Source organism: Trachurus japonicus, chromosome 7, assembly GCF_045865225.1.
Source record: "Trachurus japonicus isolate A0001 chromosome 7, Traja_1.0".
In the NCBI taxonomy this organism is placed as follows: Eukaryota; Metazoa; Chordata; class Actinopteri; order Carangiformes; family Carangidae; genus Trachurus; species Trachurus japonicus.
The window spans coordinates 23,805,287-23,820,281 of record NC_140913.1 but is presented as its reverse complement, the minus strand read 5'-3'; the positions used below and the strand labels follow the sequence as shown (position 1 = coordinate 23,820,281).

Here is a 14,995-nt window from a genome sequence, read left to right as displayed (position 1 = left end):
CATTGTGCATAACAGCACTTAATGGACTTTTAACACACCTGAAAAAACTGCTACAGTTCGCTGGAATGACCCAGACGTGAGGAAATGTATAGATATAAGAGCATTTGCCCTGGCAGGTATTAAATCAATAACCACAGCCATTTGTGCGCAAAGCTGAAAGACTTGCTTTTCGAACGTGTTAATTAAAGACGCAAAAACTGCCACCGCAATCTGTTCCAGGTTTGGTAAATCACACTGCATGCTAAATAAATCTATTTGCATCTACTCCTCCCAATATTTTGTGCGTTCTGGTATAAACGCCCATATTTGCATATGGGAAACACGCTAAATGGATTACACGTGCAATTTTGCCCGTTCCTCGGTGCGCCAGGTTAGATCAGCTGGTCTTTCTTTCATCAGGATGCCCTCAGTAGGTCACCCCTGTTTAATTTTCCCCTGTCACTCACCGGCGCTGCTTCGCTATACACAATCAACTTTTCTCTCTTTTTTTCTTTTTTCAATTTACTTATTCAATATTAGTTTCAAGTTGTAAATCATGGTTGACAGTTGTGACTGATAGTGGGTGTTTGGCCTAATTCAGCCAAAAAGGCTGGGCATTGTGAGAACATCAGCAAGACATGTTGTTCTGGCAGCCAACCGTACATTTCCCCTGGAAAACCATGCTAATGTTGATTTTCTTATTTACACTTAGACTGAAGCTCAACATATGGATTAAGTCAAATGTTGAGGCATTCTTTAAACCCTTTGGCGCTTAGTCAATGGGTTTGTGCTCAGTGACAGTGGAACATGAATCAACACAGACAGTTATGAATTTGTAAGATCAAGTAATTTTGAATAAGTACATATTGAATAACTGACATGAGAATGAGATGCTGCCACAAGAGGAAGAGGAGAAATATGGAAAGCAAGCAAGCAGTGGAAGACATGATGCATTGGTCTCTGCCTGCAGGGGCAAGACGAGGCAATAAAGAATTTCACATGTGCAGCAGGGCTGCAAAATGAAACATGGTCAATACAATGTGAGAGGGGTTCAAATGAAACGAAATAAAGACAATAGGAGAAGATTAAAGTTGCCCGGCTGCAAAACTGATTTATCAGACTAGGTTATCTTCTGCCTGACACATCCTGCACAAGCATACACAGAGTTATACCTCAGGATGCACACACATACACACACACACACTCAAAAAAGAAAAAATGTGCATCTTTAATTTTTGTTTTTATTCTGCTGTTTGTAAGTAGTCACATTACTAAAGGAAATTATTAATCAAAGTCTAATTGGCATTAGCGCCCCCTGAAAGGTCTTAACCAACTCACAACTTATATTCATTCACTGTGTAGGTGGCCACAAACTGTACAGTAGCAATGCCATCAGAAGGTGATTTAGACTGCTTTAACCTAAGACAGAAGTGATTTGTAGTCTGAAGAAAAGCAATGCCAAAGTGATAGATACAGAGAGTAGCTGAATACACAGCTGTTGGACTTTTCTCTTACTGTACCCCTAATTTACTGCAGCCGTCACTGCTATAGCTCTGTCAAGCCGTAAAACTCAATTAGTCGTTAATCATTTTGTTTCAGTTGGCTGAGCAGATAAGCTGCTACTGTGGGATTTGACTCGACTGACTTTCCACCTGATAACCTCAGTGAGTAGAGTGTGCGGCACATGGACGGAAGTCTTGATTTCAAGTTCATGTGAAAGATCAACTCTGCAGAAAGAGCTGAGTCCATCATCTGGTGGATATTTTCAAGTGAGGTGGTACAGGTCAATCAGTTTTACCATGACAGTACATTGTTTATATTCCCTTTATGTTATTTCTGCTCTGCTGTTTTTCCTTTTAATACATGCAAAGTTTATTTTAATGAACTGAACATAGAAACAAAATTAGGGTGCACAAATGCATAAAAACTAACAAACAAACTCAAAATACTCAATGTCACACTTGGTTTTGTAGTCAGGGTGCAATTAATGTGCAAAGAAGTGAGCAAAGAAAGTAACCAGAGTTGGGCCGCATCCAAGATCCTCTAGTAATTCAGTCCAGCTGTGTAGTATACTAATGAGTGAATGCAGCTTCATCCTCTTTATTAATTATAAGACAAGGAACATTAAGCACACAGAGCCCCGGTGACTGGGTTTATAGTAGGCCTACATAGTCAGAGATGTTCTTAGGCCCTAAATGAGTAAATGATTGGTCATCAAATAACAATATTTTTAGGTCAATTGTTTGAGAGACTAGTAGCCGATGCAAGAATCTTAGGAGTGGTATAAATGTCCAGTGTTTCAAGTTTGTCTTTGTTCAGTGGAGGGAAATTTCTACACTTACTTCAATTGGTGACAGAGTAAAAGGGAGTGTCGTCCATATAGTTGGGGGAAGCGGTATTGTTCTCACAGATGATTCAGCCTGGTGGGGGCATAGAGAGCTTTAAACTCTGTTTTGGTTAAGGCTGCCTTTGGGGAAAAGTCAATGCCATTTGCAGAAAGTCTGTTGCCAGGCGACAACGTATTTTGGTGTTTGTTGCGAGGTGTCAAGGCAACATATTAATGGCTTGTGATACTGTAGTAGTACTCTAGAGTTTTACTGCATTTGTCAGTTCTCGGGACTGTTTGTGTTGGGATGTCAGCTGTGGCACAGATAAAGTGTGTGCACGATTAATGTTTTAGTTTTTTGTCTCTAGAATGTCACAGTGAATGTGTGGTGTGGTTTTTCACAATTTACATTTTGTCAAAGTTTTTGATCTGACATCTGTCAGAAGTAAGTCATTTCAAAGCAAAAACAAAACAAACTGCACCATGTGATATTTAAATCTAAAGTATGGCCTCAGCTGTGAATGGACCTGGATATATGTTGAGTCGCCAAAAAAGTGTCAGGTGGGCTATGAAAGTTTTTGTCACTGTCATCATTGCTGTCAATATAAATGCTATAAAGTCACATTTTATGGATATTATTGACAGCAGGTAAGGATTAAGAATTTTTCAAAGAGACTACCAGATTCCCTTGGAGGTTTGTAGAACAGGAGGAGAGCCTTTCAGCTCAGCAGCAAGATATTACATTGATGAAATGTCTCCAAATGATACATGCCTATCTGAAACACATCTGAAAAAGTAACAACTACTCCTTGTATGAACTCTGGATGCACATATTAAGTTAAGCTAATTCAGTAAGAACATCTGCTCCACTATTCAAATCAAGTCAAGTTTAAGTAAGGAACATGATATCTAATTTATGACTAATAAAAAGGTAATTGTTTTGGAAAGACTACTAGATAATAATCTTATATTTTGCAGTGTAGCTTTTCATTGCAATAGGCTGTTAAATAGCAATCCCATTTGATGTGTTTACTGATGTGTTGAGTACTGCCTGAAATGCTATTTAGGAATTAAGTATATTTCCGGTACATTAGTCCCTTGGAGAAGTCATGTGTGACTTTAGCCTTGCAGCCTGGACCCTCAACACATCAAGTGGAAACACAAACAACTGAGTGTGCAGTGCTGTTATCAGACTGGGAGGACTGAGGATGATAGATAGACTGTCAAATTGAAATTAGGGGAGAGAAAATGAGAAAAGGGTGGGAGGTGAGTTGAGTCACAGCATTGACTGGTTTTTCAATCGCTAGTCAGTGAACTCCAAGTGGGGGCGGAAGTTGAAACGAGTCCTCAGAGAGGAGAGTGACCAGGGTGAATACTCACTGGTAGTCGTTGGAGAGATGGGAAGTGGAGGCATAGCAGGTTCTTCCTCTTTGCTCTGATGTCTCTCATGATTAAGGCTCACCTCTGGTGGGGGCTGAGGTGGCTGTCCTTCAAGATGTCTGCTGTGACGTGTGATGTCTTCCTCCTGTTACTTGTCCTTGGCAGTGGGAACAAATGATGCAAGAGGTGATGCAAGAAGAAAATGGGTGAATATTGGTACTCCTGGTTTGTTGAGGCAAAGTCCACCTGCTTCATAAAGTGCACTACTGTACGTGGACACTTGAAAGCTACAGTATGTGCCAAGTGCTGATCTGAATCTTTCAGCTTCCACACTTACTAACATTAGACGGTCATCTAGTACCTCAGCATCCAGAGAGCTGACTGTATTCAATAGATCAATAAAGTCTTGTTTCAGCATTTTAGACTACTGCTTCACAACATCACTTGTCCCTGTGTGCAGTATGGTGTAATGTTCACGTAGACGTGCAGCAACAAAATGCCTAATTCTTTCTATTAGGTCAGAGACCATATCCCACCACGGCAAAACATTACAGGTACAGTATTTTGACATTACCTCTCGTAAAAAGTCACCCACAATCAAAGTTTAGGCCCAGTCTTTAGCTTTCCTTGTTGTCTTTAACTTTTTGATTACCAAATACTGACAATACTCATTGATAAAAGAAAAAACAACAGTCCAGGATTCAATTAAACTCTGTAGTTGCCAGTGTCTGCATAGTGCAAGGCAGCTGTAGAGCTGCAAAGAAGAATTGATTTCCAGGAAACCTACGGTTTTATGTAAATGGCACTGTAAAGCTCTAAATGCAGTGCATTTCATTGTTTTGGATTGGTGCATAGATATGCACACTTGCCAATTTTCAGTCCATTAAACAAGGCAGCATTGATGTATATTATCAATAATAAAATCTGAATCAAAACAACAATTTGACACATTTGTTTGGGATGCTTGTTGCTAGTTATCCTTTTATGCAGACCATGGCTGCGTCTTGTTCTGTACAGGCTAACTAGTGTCATCTCATAGTGCTGGCTCCTACGTTGTTTTTCATTTCACAGGGAAATGGTTTACTCATGGCTTTACTCCAAGAGAGTTCTAATGAAGACTGTCACTTGACGATTTATTATTCAGCACGCATGCCTCCTGTTTCTTGTCAGTCTTGTTGGTGCTGATTAGGAGTGTGTTTGCATGTTGTAGCAGAGTCTGTGGAGGCAAGAGTAAAAGCCAAATTGGATTAAATTAGTTTTTCTTTTTTCTAGCCATTTCAGATTGTGATTCATGTTTTTAAGTAGCTGCAACCATGAAGCCAGGGATGGTGTTGTCAGTATGTCGGTTGACCTACCACTTTAGTCCAGACTGAAATATCTCAACATCTCCATAGCTGACTTCCTTGAACTTCTGTAAAACATTCAGTTTCTCGAGTCTAGAGAGTCAGTTGGGATGGTATGAAATGAACTGATGATAGCTGGCCTGATATCTGAGGTAAACATTGATTACGACTGGAAATGCCCTTTAAAATGATTTTTCATCAGGTTAAGCATGCTAACACAAAAAACTAAGAGGGTGAATGTGGATATTGACACCAGCATATTAAAATTGTGCTAGCATTCTGATGTTAGCATTTAGCTCGTATCACAGCTGTACAGCCTTACAAAGTCTCTGCCTTGTTTTCTGTTGCTCAAATGAATCCGCCTGTTAAAGCTGCTTTAAAGCTGTTTCTCCTCTTGGCTTTGCAGCCCGTTTGCTCTCCTGATTGAAGCCAGTTGTCTCAAGTACTTTACATAATTGAACTTTTTGCCATTGTCACTCAGAGTATTATAGAAATGTTCATTTTCTGCTATTAGCCATTAGCTTGTTACTTACCTGAAATCTGTTATTGGTTGCTAGTCTTTTTTATAGCCTTCGGCCTACCTGTCACCTACCTCAGGCCTTCAGATTTACCTCTCTTCTGATGCCAGCTGTTTCTACCTATGTAGCAATTGTAAAAAGTAAACTGCCTAAGCTGTCATGCTGAGACCTCCCTGCAATGGAGGCCCAGGCTCCTGCTGAGTTGTGACAGTTGCTGCTTTCTGTTAGATGAAAGTCAGACAAAAGAGAATCAATAATTCATGTCTGTGCAGCATATCCGTCTATTCTAAATACCTACCTTTTTTATTTTATTTTCCACGTTATTTCTTTTGATTAACCACAGAATGTGGGCATGAATGAACCTTTTGGAAATTATGCTTGTACAGCTGTAAGTCCACAAATTGACCACATGTATTAAATTGATCAGGTTATAGTCATAAGACAGTTCACTTGAGGTCAGACAAGGAACATGGGTCAATGTGACTATGCCCTGCTGTAAGGACACAGAGATATTATCAGGGATCTGTATGCCATAATTAGAGAGGGATCTTTGCATGTTTTAGCCGTGTGACTGGAAAACGAGAATCAGCTGCAGTGTCACTTTGCCAGCGTCTTACAGAACATTTTAAACAGTCAAAAATAGAAACCAGGAGATTGGTAACTGGGCCGCATAGAATTAAATTAGAGAACATATGATTTTCACTTATTTTTCACATGGGCCTATACAGTATACTGACATTTTAAAATGTACCTTCGTTGGACATTAAATTAAACCAGCTTTGATCTGTACAAACGTGCAGATGTTCATTCAGTCCTTACGTCCTCACATATATATCACCCTGAGAACTGTTTGAAGTCACATGGGTTATTAAATAACTCCTCATAACAACATCATAGGAAGTGCACCTGCTTGTGTCCCATTGAATTTCTACCAGTGCAGCTACAAGAGATACAAGGATGATTGATTAGTTACAGTCAAACGTGTTCTGACATGTGACTCTCTCTCAACAAGACAATTCCCACTCCCTCTATTCCTATGGGTCTTTTCTTTTTCTTTCATGAAACAAAAACACTGAGAGCCCTGACCCACATATTAAAAGTGTTGCTTTTCACTAGCGCAATAAGACAAAGAGAGGCTAAAAGTGGGGGGTGGGGAGCGGTACGAAGAGAGAGCGCAACAGAGAATGAATGAGGAATGTGGTCTATCCAGGAATAGGATGATGAAGATGATGATGATGATGATGATGATGGCATCAGGTCTGGCATCAGACACCAACTACTATGAAAACAATCACACAGTAAGGACATGCAGAGAGTTATAGACCCAAAACTGGCATTTTGTCACACTTTCCACTGTCAATCTATCAAACTTGATCAGAAACAGTGACCAAATTAAAGGGATAGTTCACCCAAAATTCAAATTCCACTCATTATCTACTCACCCTCATGTGGACTAAGGGCTGGGAGAAGTTTCAGAGTCCTCCGTGCCTTCTCGGAGTTACAGGGGGGCTCGGCGCAGCACTGCATGTCCATATGACGGTTGCGAACGGAGCTCAATTTTCTTTGTCCAAAAAGACACACCAAAAAACATCCAAATACCTCCATACTGCTCATCTGTGATGTCCCTCTTGTATTGAAGCCCCGACATGAGAAATTGTTCCAAAAAAAATTATATAAGTCTATATTTTAAGCTTGTTTGTAGCGGAAGCTCCCAGCACTGCTCTTCCTGGTCCGTCCAAATCTCACGAGATCATATGGACATGCAGTGCTGCACGGAGCCCCGCTGTAACTCCGAGAAGCCACGGAGGACTCTGAAACTTCTCCCAGCCCTTAGTCCACTTGAGGGTGAGTAGATAATGAGAATGAAATTTGAATTTTGGGTGAACTATCCCTTTAACCTTCTCTCACAACACATGTTTTTTATAACCATGCACCTCCAGACCGTGGATCAAGCTCCATTTTTGTTCCAATGAGACTTTATGTGATGTTTCCATGTAATAAATTATGTTAAAATTTCTATCATCGAGAGTGACCGAAATAATCTACAATTTATCTAATAGACCTTATCTGTCATGTGACTATCACATAACAGTCATTATAGGCATCTGCAATGTTTTTAATATAATCAGACTGTTGTGTAATCCACATCTATGACTCTGAAATTTAGCTTTAAAGGACAATTCCAGGCGAATTCAACTCGGGGGTGTATTTTCCTATCATTTTAGGTCTAATAGAAGGAATCTGAAGATTTTCAGTTTAATTGCTCCTGTTTTGCGGTAGTTGTGTCTGTCCCCGCATCGCCACGGCAGCAATGAATGGGAGTGGATGTAAGTTCCGCTGTTTAGGCTGTTTACATCCCTCAAAGCCGCAATTTTTTTCCACAGACAGCGTCAGATGGAGACTCAAACATGCACCGAGAAGTTTATTTACTTCAAGCAAGCCGACATGTTTGTAAAACTCGATCTAATTCAAAGTCTCCCGGAGTCTCGCGCGAGACCCAGTTGCCGCTCGGTGTGTTCAGGTGCAGTGGGAAAAGCTCCCGTTTGTGTCATAAACACAGGAATATCAACTCTTTACTTGCTTCAAGTAAAAAAAACTTCTCGGCGCATGTTTGAGTCGCCACCTGACGCTGCCTGTGGAAAAAAATGTACACTTCAAGCAAGTAAAGAGTTGATATTCCTGTGTTTATGACACAAACGGTAGCTCCCACTGCGCCTGAACACACCAGCACTGCAACTGGGTCTCGCGCGAGACTCCGGGAGACTTTGAATTAGATCTAGTTTTACAAACATGTCGGCTTGCTTGAAGTAAATAAACTTCTCGGTGCATGTTTGAGTCGCCATCTGATGCTGTCTGTGGAAAAAAATTGCGGCTTTGAGGACTGTAAACAGCCTAAACAGCAGAACTTACATCCACTCCCATTCATCGCTGCCGTGGCGATGCGGGGACAGACGCAGCTACCGCAAAACAGGAGCAATTAAACTGAAAATCTTCAGATTCCTTCTTTTAGACCTAAAATGATATGAAAATACACCCCTGAGTTGAATTCGACTGGAATTGTCCTTTAAGAAGAGTTTATCATTGTTTGTGTTTGACCTGTGAACTAGTCGTGCTATGCTTAAATTGAGGCCTTGAAAACACGTGTTATGAGATCCAGATACGTACACGTCCCACATCAACAATCATTTGCCTTTAGCAGTGCGTTTTTGCACCTTCTGCTAAGTCTCTAACATGTTGCCATCAACACCTGAATGATTTGCGCCAGAATTCAATTCACCTCTCAGTGCCGAGCTCTCAGCCCCATGCTGTCAGCAATGCCCAAATGCTAAACCAGGGCTCTGTAGCCAAGGCCCTGAGCCACACTCTTGGCCTCAGCTTTTGTTTGTCTTCATATGCGCACTATTTTCATTTTAAAAAATCTAAGCCAACAAGGATTGGTGCCCCATTTTCAGCATGGAATATTTCATAAATTGTGGCAGTATGCTTCACTGTTATCAACTCTCTGAAGGTTCCTGTATAGGCTTTGGGGTTGACTATGCTGCTGCTAAAACAATCATAAAACTATTGAGCATAGGTACACAATACATTATAGACATAGATAATACAGTCTGTACCAGTCAACAGTGTCCTTCAGAAGCTCAGTGTGAAGCCGCTTGACTGTCATTTGGGTATACTCTTTCTCCAGGATAAAATAATAGAGTCTCTATGGGGGCAGACAAAGTCAAACAAATGTGCGGACATAAAGTGCAGAGATGTGGTGGTGAATTCATTTAAAGAGCAACATTTAAATTGATATTCCCACTAATTGCTGTGTGGGGGAATTGTGTAGAAACTGGATTTAAATGAATAACTGACCTCTAGCAATGAATTAAATACTTGGTGCATGGCACTGAAACGCACCATTTCAATAATAATAAAAAAATGCCTGAGGGGCCACTCAACATATTGCTCAAAGGATTGTACAGTATAACTTCTCTCATCACTTCAACATAAAACCCACAATGGAAATCTTACGAAGATAAACCTAGAAATATCCCTGCTGTTTTCAACATAACTAAATCTAATGTGGCTAAGGTGAGGAAGCGCAAAGTTAAACATGTCAAATGTGTCATCTAGGATTCTTGTGACAAACAAACGATCCTAATCTCCTGATCTCTAAATAAAATCACCTCACTCTTGATTTACATAGATGGTAGTGTTGTTATATAAAATACTTTATTTGAGCACATCATTCTTCTGCATGGAAGACAGACAGTAGCCTACAATTTGTTCTTTAGGAACATTCAATTATGAAACTGATGAAAATGTCTTAGTGGTTTGATGAGAAGACAAATGTTCATGATGATGGTCATGAATTCAGTCTTTAACAACAAAAGAAGTTTTAAAAAAAAACATCAGTGATGGATTCAGACAGGTACAGCATATCTGAATGTCTCAGTGATTAATCAATTAGTGTGTCAGTAGACAATGGTTCGGTGTTTTGGTGTTCAGTGAACAGAGATCATCAAAAACACCTGTCAAATGCACATGCATGTTAAGATGATATTTGACTTGTTTTCCCATTAATATAGTAACTTTTTATTTATAATACAAATTAAAAATTAAAATCTTACCCTGCCACAGTTTCATGTATATAACCCACTTATAAGCATATGCCCTGAAACGTATAGGGTGGGGTTTAAACTGTCCTACACCATTTATTTACACACATCTATATGCATGCATAAGGGAGGATCATCATGATGATGCATGATGATGACCTTGATGCATGAGGATGGGGTTGATGCTTGGGAATCAAAGGATTTTGGGAAATTAGGGTGATTTATTGGCATAAAATGTATTGGAATAAAATATTCACAATTATGTTTAATTAGTGTATAATCTCCAGAAACTATGAATAATTGTGATTGGCCTAATTGGTCTAATTCGAAGGAGCCTGCTGCGTTGTACCATATCCAGAAAAGCCCAGAGCAGACATACCAAACACTGCATGGAGAGAGTTTTTTTATATAGGCTATACATCTTTTTGTGTTTCCTGAAGGCCACCATAGGTTGTCTTAAATTTGTGGAAAGGGAGGGGTTATACATTTGGTTGCAGTGTACAACCTTACCACTAGATGGCACAAAATCCTGCACGCTGGTCCTTTAAATAACAGAGGGAAAGACACATATTTTTCTGTTCTCTTAATCCACGTCACAAAAATGTGTAAACTGGGAGGTTGTCAAGGGGTGAACAGATATTGCATTTAAAGGTGGTGTCAATTTAAGGTTATTCTCAGGCTTGGTAAGAATGCGATGTAGAAAAATAGAAGCCTCAACTCAAAGGAAAAACCTACACACTGTTCATGTGCAACATTTCAAATAGAAGACAAACATGTACTCCATCGTCAAAGCACATAATAGCATGGTGTGCTGCATGGAGTCAGCCTTATCATTTAAAAGAATGGTGGTGTGTTGCCTTGTCACGTTTAAGATTTGCCTTGAGGAGTGCTCTATTTTTAATTGCATGTGTGTGCATGTACGTCTTGTCTACATTTGTTGCTGTTTGTGCATCAAGTCCGTGTGAGCTCACATGCAATGTGCAAAATGGTCACTTCAGATTGTCCAGTGTAAACATCACTGTTGTCTTGTGTGGTCACACTGGGCCACAAGACACAGCTGAGAGTTAGCTGTAGGCAGATGAGAGAAGGGTGGTCTGTCTAAGCTGGATTCCTCTTTACTGTGCTAAAAGGCACACAACAATGCTATAACCCCTATTTAGTCACGAAAGTAACTCACAGAAAATCCTCAGTAAAAAGATACATTTAAAGAATCAGACCTTGTACCAATACATCAAAATTAATTGAAGAATCAGTGGCATGATTCATCTTTATGACTGATCCGAGCAGCCTCATTGCTTTCACTTTGCTGGTGAAATGAATGCATTGTACGGAAAATTAGTTTTCAGTTTATGTAGACAGACTTGCGTTGCTTCTGCTCACACTGGTTGGCACACCACTGTGTGTGCATTGAATAAACAAGGACCAAATCAATACGATAACAACAGAGGTGCTGCAAGCTGATGCCAAGGCTCCATATTGGAGCCAATCTGGGAGGGAAAGTTTTTCCATATTTTGTAATGTAATGATAATATTGAAATAATGATAAAAAATGATTTCTGTAATGGTCCTGATGCACATAGTAGAGGAAGGCATTGGAGGGGAAAATGTATTTGTCCATCAGCTCATTAGAAATAAAAATAAAAAATGTTAATAATTAAGAAACAGGAAAAATCAATTGAGGCGTTTCCACTATACCTTTGGCTTGGGTGTTGGGCAGTTTGATGGCAGTGGGGAGAAAGAATCCCCTGAACCTCTCAGTCCTGCAGCGTAGTGACATGAGACATTGGCTGTTGCTGTAGCTGCTTCTCTGACCTGCCATAAAATGCTGTCTAACATGTCCTGAACTCTGAATATGGTAGAGATTCAAAAATATATAAACCATTTTAGCAGCTGCATGTAGAGATGTGTGACATTTTACGGCAACAACAAATGAGAAATGAATTTATAGAGAAAATAGAACTGACAGTCCTGTAACCTGCAAACTCTATGTAGAGAGATCTGGCTGACAGTAGCGCCATCCACTACGCACAGGCGACACAGGCAGCGTGTTCCCGGTGTTAGACGTGCTCCAACAGTGAGTCACATATCTAGGGATGTCCCAAAATAGCTTCCCCCACCCTGTCATTGTATAGATTAGAACTTGTGGAAAAAAAGGTTGATAAAAATCTGATCCTTTCTTCACTGTAGTCTGCGGTGTTTTGTTGCAGTGATGAGTTATAGGGTTAGTGAATATTTATTTGTGTGTACCTTTGTGTGAGTGATTGAGGTCGACATAAAAGTACACCAAATTTAGTGAGCTGCAGCTGTTTTCAGTGCGGAGCATTTGGCCAAAACATAAAAATCAGATCAGAGCCTCACCACAACTTCTTAATTAGATAAATCTAATTACTCAAATCCAGGTGTCTACTGTCACCGTGTGTCGTTTCATTTCATTTGGCTCTGTGCATTTACATATTTGTCACAGTTAAGGAAGGATAAAATGGGATATTGTTCTTTTTGTAAGCACTGGACAGCTGTCTGTTCACCAGGTGTGTTTTGTGTTTCTGCTGCCCATGTTTACTGCTGATTGAGGTAAACATCAAGGTATCCTGCCCAGGACGGAGCAGATGGTACGATGGGACAGAAGGAAGGAACACAAAGGCAACACAAACAAGCTGAGAGTAAGATTGATATAATGGATTATGAATTTTACAGAATTCCTCCACACTTGCTTTCCTTTGCACATTGCATCAGTCAGTGTTGATCTATGTTCAGTTTAATATGGCAATAATTATAAAATATGTAAAAAAAAAAATACAGAATCCAATATAATCTGTGTAAATATAGTTTTTCAAGGTTGATATCAAAGCTATCAAAGTGTGATCAAGATCAGACAGGATCATGTAAATTCTGATTGGCTGCTGCTTTTCTCCAACCCCCCTTTTTTTCCATCTCCTTCTCATTTATTCCACTTACACGGCTGTGCAATGAATGAAGGCACATGCCTACATTCAAACAGATACATGAATGGATGTGATAGCATTAATGTTTTCATTATACCGGATATGAAATGCGTTCCTTAAGGTTACACATCCATCCATGTCCGTTGTGTTGAAGACTAATGCAAAGACTTGTGTTTTTGTTTTCTTAATGACTAATGATCTCAGTGGATCCTCCAGTGCGATGTAAAATTACATTCGAACAGACTACAGTACACACACCAGTGCGCCGTCGCTGGTGGCAATAAACTGTGCACGCTAGCAAAGATTAACCATGACATTTTGCTTTCACTTGCACTTCAAAGCCAAACCCGTGCCCCAGTCTCAACCCCATCCTGCAGAAGTCTCTACATTCACATATCCATTTTGTGTCATGTCATTATCCTTTGCCCCTGTTCTCTCTCATCTTACTGTCTTGGTCTTTCGCACTTTATTTCCTTTATCCACTGTTAATGGTCAAAACAAAACTGATATTTCTGGTCAACTAAGATTGCACACAAAAGAGTACGCGAGTCTCTGTCCAGGGGTGAAGGTGAAAATGTGAAAATAAATTAACTCTGGTCCGTTTATTGGGCAATTGTAAGGGTTGACGGGTTTAGATATGAAAATCATTTAGATGCTATTCTGCATGTGAGAATTAACATGTGTTAAGGATAAAAATGTGAAACATAAAAGGTTGGGATAGACAGAGGTGTCTGCATGTGTGTGATGGAGAAGGAGGGTGGGGGCGGGGGGGGGGGGTGCAGTGAAGAGAATGCATGTGTGTAGAAGAAGGAGATTTAAGTAGAGAGGGAGAGAGCAGAGCAACAGAGCAGAGGCTGGGGGGGGGAGACAGTGGGAGCTGCAGACTGATAGAGACAGAGAGGAGGAGAGGACGAGAGAGCAGAGACCAGCAGCACAAGGCAGAAGCAAGTCTGTCTCTATCTGTCGCCTCTTGGATCTCCCTGAGCACAGCTGGCAGGCGGCTGCGGAGCGCGAGTGGATCCTCGCGCTCAGTGACTGTGTGGGGGAGCGGGAGCGCCCGACTGCGCCGCACACACCAGAGTTTCCCAGTGGCTACACACAAGTCTGTGTTGAGCCTTTCTGTTTATGGTGCTGCCACACATGAGTGAAGGTTTGGCCGTCTTCGCTCTGGACTTGACTCAACACCCATGATCCACAGCCAAGTGTGGCATACCCTCTCATTAAGGTAAGGAGAGAACATGTTTCATTGACAGGACTCCAAAAGGACTCTTAGGGGAACTCTTTTGTTTCTAGAAGATTAATTAATAAATAACTCCAGCTTAACCCTAATGAGATTCTGTCATATAGGCATGCTTGTTTAATTTAGGAAAACAAGCATGAAACTGGATGTGCAGCACAGTAGATCACATTGCATTTGTCCCAGGCTCTAGTTTCACTGTTTATTGTGTTTTGGTCTGACCTGCTTTGTGCCTACAAACATCCTGATGGACTTGCCTATATCAAGTGATGACCCCTGCGCTATCTCTTCCCCGCTCATGTGTTGATGTAATTACTGTATATATAACATTATCCCACTTTCTGTCATTGCCTCGCGACAGTAGGAGGCAGATGGTTGATTGTTTGTGGCCGTAACAGATTCTGATGATGACTTTTTATTAGTCTGTAAGCCTCAACATCTGTTGAGTGTCGTGTGCTGAAGGTTAACCGAGTCAGACCACATTCTGTATGTTGCACAGTAAAGTTAAATTAAGTGAAAGTTGCTTGGAGTTTGTCTTGCATAAGCAGTGACATAACGGTCCTGTTTTGGTGATGTACACTAAACATGCTACATTCAACCGGCATTCATTGTACAGGAAGTTGTGTGTATGTTAAATACCACAGCATACAAATCTAGTGTTATCTGTCA

The 14,995-nt window shown here is 40.5% G+C and overlaps 1 protein-coding gene across 1 annotated transcript in view; it reads left to right on the top strand.

Moving 5' to 3' along the window:
• The first annotated feature begins 13,953 nt into the window (after positions 1 to 13,953).
• The window catches only part of opn7b (opsin 7, group member b), a 63,160-nt gene continuing 62,118 nt past the window's right edge, over positions 13,954 to 14,995 (top strand). The window contains exon 1 of the mRNA XM_085782223.1: positions 13,954 to 14,314. The gene's annotated coding sequence lies outside the window, so the exon portion shown is untranslated. The remainder of the gene's footprint in view (positions 14,315 to 14,995) is intronic.